Consider the following 10,132-nt stretch of genomic DNA (forward strand, 5'->3'; position numbering starts at 1 on the left):
AATTTAAATCAAGGATTCTCATAAACAGTTCATACTGTAATCAAAAAATACTTAAACATAGTTTTTTTTTTATAGACCTTCACTTGCAATTTTAATAAAAATAATATTACTTTTTAATTTTCAAATTGTGTTTTAAAAACAATGTCATAGATTTATATTAATTCTACAATTTTTCTCATAGTAGTTATTATCATATTTTTGAAGAAAAAAAAAGTATAATTTTTACTAATAACAAGAAACTAATAAAATAATGATACATTTTAAAAATTAAATAATTCACAAAAATATAGTTCTTGAATAGTTAGATTAGGTTCAGGGACGGATTGGCAGAATTTTTCGGCCCAGGAAAATTATTTAGACTGACCCTCTATATTATAATATTTAATATTATACATAAAAACAAACATTAGGTACTGGTGTTTTTTTAAGGCAATAGGTGGTTCAACTCCCTCCCCTCCCCCCAATACAATTATAAAAATTATAATTTTGTTTACTGACTTTTATATTTATTAAAATAAAATTTGCACAGAAATATATAGCAAAACAATTTATTATGAGTTCTTTATTAAGTAATGCACTTTTTTTTTTTAACTCAAAAAAGCTATCTAAAACAAGGGCACCAGGTTTTCTAAAGATTGATAAATCCAATTTCTTTTCACTTCATTTTTCCTATAATTTTAACATAAATATTTATATTTCAATAAATAAAATATTGAGATCAAATAACATAAACAAATTTAATATACAATGTGTTAATGCATTAACATGATACAAAAAAACTTATGTTTTTATCTGTTATTATTATTATTTTTTGTTAATTTGTTATTCCTACATTTTTATGGTTAACTTATAGGTAGTTCCTTTATGATAGCTCAATTCGCGGCTACAACGTTGGTATTATATGTAGGCATATTGAATCTAGGGAAAAAAAGCCCTGTACCAACTAAATACATTATTCGTTATTTTATTATGATTTACATAATTAAATATAATGATTACATTTATTTATGTAACACTTTTTTAACATGTTTAGAAGTATAGTGGCAATCTGAATTTAACATTGTCATTAATTGTAATTTGTACCTACATAATTTAAAAAAATATTTAAGGGTAAAAATTTAAAATAATTAAAAAATATAAATTAATTGTCGTTTGTATATAATTTAAATAATTTATTTAATATTTTTTTAATTATATAATACAAATGACAAATTACAATTATTTTAAATTTTTACCCTTAAATATTTTTTAAATTATGTAGGTACAAATGACAAATGACAATTAATGACAATGTTAAATTCAAATTGCATCAATACTTCTAAACATGTTAAAAAAGTGTTACATAGATAAATGTAATGACTAATGATTATATTGAATTATGTAAATCATAATAAAATAACAATTAATAATGTATTTAGTTGGTATAGGGCTTTTTTTACCGATTACCGGCATATTATACACGTATAATCACCGTAGCCTTGATAAGAAGTCAGAAATCACAAACTAAGATATACTATAACTAGTACTAGATATACAAGTAGTATATCTTAGTCCGTGTCAGAAATTAAAATAATTATAATATGATAAGTTAGTAAATAATAGATAAATAAATGTAAAAAAAAATTCATGACAATTTATGGAAAATTTAAAAACTGTTTGTGGCCATAGCAGCCCTCACGCATACTGGCCCACCTGGAAGTTTCCCGGTATCCCGATAGCCCAATCCGGCTCTGAAAAGGTTTACACAAGTTTTGACAGCTTTTTCTTTTTGTTCTAATATAAATTGTTTCATCCTCATTGTAATGTTATAATATTTGAAGAAGTTGGTAGTTTCTTGTCTTAGGTGGTTTTATTGTTGAATATATCGTCAGTAATTTGTAAACTTGCAAGAAGGATAATCATTTGGACTAATAGATTGGCATATTGTACTTGCTACAATTATTAAAAGTATAAACATTAATAATATGGATTTATAATAATTATTCAATACCTAGTTATTTCACCTTCAAAGAATCTTAGTTCATCATATTTGTTCGATACATATTTAAAACCACAAGTTTGCAAAAAATAATTTGATAAATAAATTGTTAAATTTATAGTGACACGTAACCCATTAGCTATGCTATTAGTAAAACATTTGTCTTGTAATATTGCCTTTTGTAATGCATATTTTCTAATCATTGAGCCAAGAAATAGTTTTCTCTAAAACCTAATTAACAAGATAAAGTGGAATATAACATTGTGATGTCAAGAAGAAAGAAGCAAAATTATTGTTTATTAATATAGGTAGTTGAACAAACTTATTTTTTTTACTGCTTCAACATATTTTGCTGGATATCTGCGATTTTAAGCATATATGTGTAGTTTTCTGTTTCTTCACTGTTTTAATTTGTAAAACTTGTAAAAGTAATCAATTTATTTTAAATAACATGTATGTTGTAATTTGATCTTAATATAAAATGTTATTTTATAATTATCCTAATAAGCTTTTTATCATGAAGTTTATTTTTGACATTCTTTATTAAGAGGTAATTATAATTGGTATAATGAAATACAAAGTACACAGTGTACTGAAAGTACATATATAACTTAAATAGCATAAGTTTTATCGAACATTACTACAGATAATTTAGATATGTAGACAAATGTAGTATTATACATTTATATTATTATAATTGTCCATGTTCTATGTATAAATCAACAATCATACCATGTGAGGTACAAATTGTACACTTTGTGTCTACGTACAGGCTTTAGTAACCATATCATCCGTTACAGATTAACATCTTTATAATTTATAAAAAAATAATTATTTTACCTTTTCCTTGTTTATTGATAAGTAAGCAATGACTATAATGAACGTTAGTTAATTTGCTCAAAAAAATATCAATCATCTCATTTTTGATGGAAAATTTTTTTACGATTGAGAAAATCGATAATGATAATATTTGAGCTCTTTGTATTTTATTTAATAATGACTTTAACTAATTCCTCTAAATATTCATAATCAGATTCCTTAAGAGGACGTTATACCCGCATTGTTGTCTCTGTCTTACTAATGTAGATCATAGCAAATTTGCGTTCAGCAGAACACATTTTGTGATGTTAGCTTTAATATTAGAGTCAATTTACCTATTATCAAACTTAAGGGTAATAATGTTATTTAGGGCATCTCATAGGCTTTTAATGGTATTTTAATTTTTAAGCGAGTTACAAGCATTTTAAAGTTTTAATATTTTACATAACCATAACTAATTTAAAAATTAAGATATCAATAAAAGCCTATGAGATGCCCTAGATAATATTCTTACCCTTAAGTTTGATAATAGGTAAATTGACTCTAATATTAAAGTTAATATCACAATATTTATTCTGCTGAACTCAAATTTGATATGATACATGCTAGTAAAACAGAGATAACACATGCAGGCATAACGTCCTCTTAAACAGTGAGCATCTGAAACAAAAAATAATTTCCTTATAAAATTCATAACAGGTAAAGTAAAATTCTGTAATTTAATTAAATCTCCACTAACACCAATTCACTCCACAGTCCACATTATTCTGTTTGTCTGGGCTCCACCGGAAACTACACTATTAATTGAATGAATAAATTATAATACATTCCTAAAAAGAATACAGTTGCAAAAATATTAATGTATTATTCATGTTATTATAAAAAATACTTTTTATATGCATATAAAAATTCTAATAGGTTTGGAAAAACAGTGGTATAATATAGTACAAATAGTTACCTACTAAGTTATTGGCTGGTAATAGTTGATTCTGTATCTCTTTAGGCCATAAGTTTTTTCTTACAATTTGGTACTGGTTCTTTGTAAAAAATCACTGGTTTTAATACCTCAGAAAATAATACTGTGGAACCATGAAGATTTGAATTTAATTTAGCTATTCTTTCTAAATGTAAATCACTCTAAAAAAAATGTATAAATTAATTAGGTGCCAATGTTCTAATGAGTTTTAAGTTTATTTAAATTATTAAGTACCTTATTTAAGAGGACATAGTACCCGCATGTGTTGTCTCCGTCTTACACACGTGCAACATAGCAAATTTTCGTTCACTATTTTCAATATTGTGATGTTAGTTTTGATATTAGAGTGAACTGACCTATTATAAAATTTAAAGGTAAGATAATTGTTATCCAGGGCCCCACATAGCTTTTTATTGATAATATTATTTTTAAGTAAGTTATGATCATTTTAAAATGTACAGTTTCAAAAAGATCATAACTCGCTTAAAAATAATATCAATAAAAGGCTACATGGAGCTCTGGATAATTATCTTACCTTTAAATTTTATAATAGGTCAGTTCACTCTAATATCAAAACTAACAGCACAATATTGAAAATAGTGAACGAAAATTTGCTATGTTGCACGTGTGTAAGACGGAAACAACACATGCGGGTACTATGTCCTCTTAATACCTTTTTGTGTAAAAACTAAAAATACATAAAAAATATTAGGAAAAAACTATTCATATAGTAGAGAGATATGAAAATATACCTTTTTAAACTCATTGAATTTTGATTTTATGTAATTTTACATTTAACTGTAGCTCAGTTAATATTTCATTAAATATCGTAGGAATTACATTGTGGTTTAATATACAATCACTTTAAAAATATATATTTAACAATAAAGCATAAGTTAATTTAATTTTCTAAATGGGTAAGGGTATAAATCAAGCACATATTTATAACAGACTATATTACTATACATTATAAACTTACTTCTTTAACTGTTTCATGGGGACAACGGTAGGCCTTGCACCCCGGCACTGAAATTTTAACATACACCATATTACACAGCAACCGACCTGTATGTTTTATGTGTAATAGAGTTATAGCTCAACTAGAAACAGTTGAGTTTACTGCGCAAATACTAGTTAGCTATGTAGTGTAATGATGTGTAAGGTGTGTATATGTGTATGTTTGTGTAAATCAGCCAGTTCAAATATAGGCTGTTTAATTACTCCGGACATCAAAAATAATAGACCTCCTACAATGATAAGTACAATTAATTACCTAGTTGATTTATTTTTCATAAGTGGACAAGTCGAAAATTTAATTTAAATTAATTACAATACGTACAGTATTTACAACATACTCAAGGATAAGGTCCAATTTGTTGTCGAACATTGTCATAATTTTGGTGATCAGTCGTCTTCAAAATCAATTACCGTCTCTGTTCAGTTGTTGTACAGATTCTCTGATAATCCTGGTTATGTTTTCTCTTTCAGATTTGGAAGTGCCATCAACCACAATCAAAAAACAATTGTGCTTATTCAAAAAATTAAAATTAATTAAACAATTACTATGATCATTTTAAAATGTATAATTTCAAAAAGATCATAACTTACTTAAAAATAATAATATCAATAAAATGCTACACGGGGCCCTGGATAATAATTTTACCTTAAATTTCATAATAGGTCAATTCACTCTACTATCAAAACTAATAGAACAATATTGAAACGGGTGAACGAAAATTTTCCATATTGTACGTATGTAAGATGGAGACAACATATGCGGGTACTACGTTCTTTTAAAAATAAAACCTACTGATTCTACATATTGTGTATAGTGTATACTGTACGCCTTATAGCCTACAATAAACGCATTTGAAGTTTCCATTTATACATAATATTTTGATAAATTATCAATTTTATTGGCCAATACTCATAAATTATTAAATCAGGAATTTTCCAAAAATTGTAAAATACCAGTACAGAAAAAGCCCCCCCCTCCGCCTAGTTGCACCCATGAATATTGATCAAATTTATTAATTTTGTTCTTAAGAATTGTTGTTACATTGTCGATTATGTTAAACATGTACCTAACAAGTGATGTGGACCAATTTGCAAAAATCAATAATTTTAAATGTAGTCTATCAGGAAACAACTTATAACCTCATTAATTTCAGGAAATTTTAAGGTGTAATTGATAATTGTATGAAAACCATCTACCATACAAAAATTAGGACACCCCAGATTACCCCATTCAGCTGGTAGATGAGCAATGCTATTACTCGAAACATAAAATATAATTTAAATACAACACTATTTACTTGTAACAGAAACTCAAATTTACCATTCTGAAAATATGAACTGCCACATCATGTCTCTTCACTAAGCTCAAGACACCATTCACCTTTCAGTAGCAATATCTAACAACTGATTATAACATTCATGTAAATTTAAAATAAATATCATCTAGTTTATCTGACAGGTTTAATCATAACAAAATGTTTTTATATTACCTGAGTATAATGGAACCAACATTATAGCAAATGACTGTTTGGAAAGATTTGTTGGACAGTATTCATAAGAGCACGCTCATAATCAGTATCTATTATAATTTAATGGTAAAATATTGTGTATCACAGTGAATATTGCACAGTATATTTCTTCTGTTTCATTCCTCAAAAAGACATAGGAACCATTGGAAATGCCTAAATTGTAAAAAAAAAAAATATTTAGAACATTATATTAGTGACAACAGTAATAACAAATATCACCAGAAGAAATTGTTTACTATGCTTTTGTAGAGTATTTGAAATGTTAGGAAATATCGCAAGTCCCCTGGCACTTAAGGAAGCGGCTTGTATGTACCCTCTATTCCAACCATCTCTACTGTAGTCAACCGTTCACAATATATTTCAATTGCAGAAATGTTCACAAAAAAACTTTTACACTTACTCCATTTACAATAAATTCTTGAGTATAAGAAAAAATTTGAAATGTTGAAGCATAATTTGCATTCCAGGGTCTCTTACCATTACTGAAAAATTGTGGATGTCCTGAGGTAGCTGTGGGCACCTTGATTGTCTTATCTTTTTAGATCTCAATTGTATCTGGAGGAATGTATAGCTAATGGCAGCTTGGGGATGCCTACCAAAAGTATAAATTATTATATAATTAGCATAATTTATATATTTATATCTCACTCCAATAATTAACAGTTAACTAACTTACCTAATTATTTCGCTATTATAGAGACCACAAATTGATGGAGGTGTGATTATCTGATCAACAGCTCTTTCACCAAGAGTGTTCCTCAGGAATGGTACATTCAAGTCAATTCTTTCGGCTCTTGATTATATGGAGTTACAATCAAAATTTGGTTGCCCATCTCATTTTTACTGATTAATGCTGAACCATGACACATAGGACGAACGGATTTTTTATTCTCTCACAAACTAAACGTATTCTATTGACAAGTAACTTCTTATAATAATATTTAAAGTACAAATTATTCACATACAATCTTGAGTCCAGTTGAATAACGGGAATTGCCCTATATGTTCTTGGTGCTTCTTCTTCTTCATCAGATGTTGGTCCATTTTCTAAGGCTTCTCTATTTTCTTCCTGCTGTGGCAGATTCTGAACTGCAGGCAATTGTTGAACAAAAAGTGATCTTGCAGGTAGATGTTTAGAACACCACCTTCTCCATGATTGGCTGAGTTGGCATAAATTTGATTCATCAGCACAATCTTAAAAATTTACCTATCCTGAAAAAAATTAAACAAACAAAATAAATACAAATTATAAATATAGCTGGTGGGTCTAAAAAAAAATCATTTTAGTACTTGCATATAAATCACAGATAAGTTGTAGGTCAATTACAGAAAGTGATCTGTATAAAAAATTAAAATTTATATTAGTATCACAAATATCATAAAATATCTAATTAATAAAATTATATTTTTTGGTTACTTTTACATATTATTCATAATATTAAGAATTATTAACATAATTCACTTTACTTATTTTGAAGTTATTTCAGTTAAAAAACATATATAATTTAGGTAATCAAAATATAGATTAATTACTAATATTATTTTTGATGTTTTTCACAATTAATAATTAATTTAGCATAAGCTTAAAGTTATTTGATACATAAAAAGGTAGGCAATATTGTAGATTCTTTCTAAGTGGCCAAAAATTACATTCCAATCATCACTGTCATGACATTTTCAGTCAGAATTAAATATTTATTTTAAAATATATTGAATTGCAGGACTCACACATAGTAAAATTAAAATCAGTGTACAAAATCTCAACTTTTCCAAACAGGACTGCAGAGTTGTTAATACACAAACACAGTGTTATTTTAATTTGTTTGTACAATATTATAGTAATGAAGGTCTATTCCAAATTCTTAAACATTTAGTTACACTAAATCAATAATAAAGATGATATTATACAGTATGATAAGAAAAAATATTATTTAAACAGAATAAAAAGTGGCTCAAGTCTATCTGTTTTTAATGCTGGTATTATTAGGGATGTAGACTTTTTTAAAATTAAATTAGCGGGGTTATTATTTTCATATTATTATACTTATGATATTATCAATGATAAAATAACTATTTACAGACAAGTGAGACATTTATAACACAAAATAGAAAATTAAATTGCTTATTGATGCTTGAATATTAAATTTAAGATATAATATATCATTGGCTTTGAAAATTATTTTAATAAATTAGTAAGACATTTGTAAGAATTGATAAATTGTTTACTATTCATAACTGAGAACATATCAACATTTAAAATTTAAAATAAGGGCTTAAAAAAATCCATTATCTCAAAATAGTGAATTAAGTTTCACACTAGTTGTTTGATAATAATCCCATTTTTCTCAAAATCAGTAGGCTTGAACGACATATCTTTGATATCTATCAAAACATGTGTAACCATTTATTACAAAAGTAATGGTTAAGTTAAGTATTGCAGGATGTATAATCTAATCAGCCACCATCAGGTAATCACAAAAATGTCTGATTTTACTGCATGGAATACATTCGGAAGATTATTGAGAGCCGCATTCAGTATTTTCAAATCTGTAATTATAGAAAATTACAATATTTCAAACCTCGGTTACAATAAATTTGGATAATTCTGTTGAAGGTATGATGCCCAAAATACTGGTAATTAATTTAGACAATGATAGTAGAAAACTTAATGTCAATTTCACTTCATATAATACACTAACATTATTATTCATTGTACACATAATACTTAATTAAGAATTATATTAATAATTAATGCTTTGTTATTATCAGTGGTGTATTTACAACAACAACCCCTCAAAGAAAAAGTACAAATACGCCATTGGTAATTAATAACCAAATCACAAAGCAAAACACTTACTGGTGAGTATCATTCTGACTACAGTAATAGAAAACTTAGTATCTATTTACTTTCAGTATAATTAGAAAACTAAAATAAGATTGAGTTTTGTAGTTGGTTGATTCTTGTATGTTCATGAGACACAAATGTCTATGGTGCACAAATAAAAAATAATAAATGTTATAACAATTTAAAATTTTATAATATACATAAATTATTGTACAATATAATATTAATTAATATTTATTGTAACTATAAATTCTAGCATTTAAATAAAAATTTGGAATAACTAAGTAATTAATTTTTAATAAACTTAAGTCAATGAGATATAATATCATATAACTCACTCGTTCACAGAATATTAAATATAAATTAAATTTAAATATTAAATACTTAAACATTATTAATATAGTTATGTTTCTAAGAAAAAATGTCTACACATACTTAGGTATATTTGTTTTGATTTTCATAATATTTGTACCATGGTATGTTTAAAAATATTTAAAATCTGAAAATAACTGGTTATATGTTGTTAGCAATGTTAGCATAAGTTTGTGATTATTAATTATTATTTGATCTACTATTATAATAACAAAACTGCAATAATTAAGAACAAAGTGTTTACAATTTAGTTTTTTAATTTTATATATCTAGGTTTGTTACATTGTCAACAACATTTATTCGTTAAATTTATTTTGAATAACAAAGCATTTTCCAAATTACTAATTTAAAACAAAACGTTTTCCATCAAATAACTGTTATATAATCAATTTTTTTTTTAGAATAAAATTAATCATTTTAAAAAAAAGACTTATACTTTTAACAAGTTATTTCAAATTGTTAGAAATAGTTTAAATAAGTTTTGCAACACAAAAAGAAAGGTTGAAGACAAGTATATCACAGCAACAGTTTAGTGAATTATTCATTTAAGATTAAGAAGTTTAGAAGTATATAGCAATTGACATAAGAATAGCATC

At 26.0% G+C, this 10,132-nt stretch overlaps 1 long non-coding RNA gene across 5 annotated transcripts; it reads right to left on the reverse strand.

Annotated features, from left to right (window-relative positions):
- Positions 1–566: 566 nt before the first annotated feature.
- Positions 567–7,532, reverse strand: LOC132918424 (uncharacterized). 5 transcript variants are annotated; one of them, XR_009660495.1, is made up of 12 exons: positions 7,285–7,532; positions 6,996–7,230; positions 6,797–6,911; positions 6,281–6,472; positions 6,112–6,194; positions 5,113–5,301; positions 4,753–5,020; positions 3,756–3,934; positions 3,537–3,627; positions 2,004–3,457; positions 1,693–1,932; positions 567–669 (listed from the first exon to the last, which is right to left on the reverse strand). It is a non-coding gene; the product is annotated as an uncharacterized LOC132918424 (long non-coding RNA). The 5 variants fall into 5 exon arrangements; XR_009660493.1 differs by lacking the exon at positions 567–669 and having other exon boundaries at positions 1,268–1,932; positions 2,004–2,209; positions 2,301–3,457; XR_009660496.1 differs by lacking the exon at positions 567–669 and having other exon boundaries at positions 1,268–1,932; positions 2,004–2,397; positions 3,539–3,627; positions 3,760–3,934.
- Between the last annotated feature and the right edge of the window lie 2,600 nt (positions 7,533–10,132).

The sequence above is a fragment of the Rhopalosiphum padi genome, chromosome 1 (genome assembly GCF_020882245.1).
Source record: "Rhopalosiphum padi isolate XX-2018 chromosome 1, ASM2088224v1, whole genome shotgun sequence".
Classification (NCBI taxonomy): Eukaryota; Metazoa; Arthropoda; class Insecta; order Hemiptera; family Aphididae; genus Rhopalosiphum; species Rhopalosiphum padi.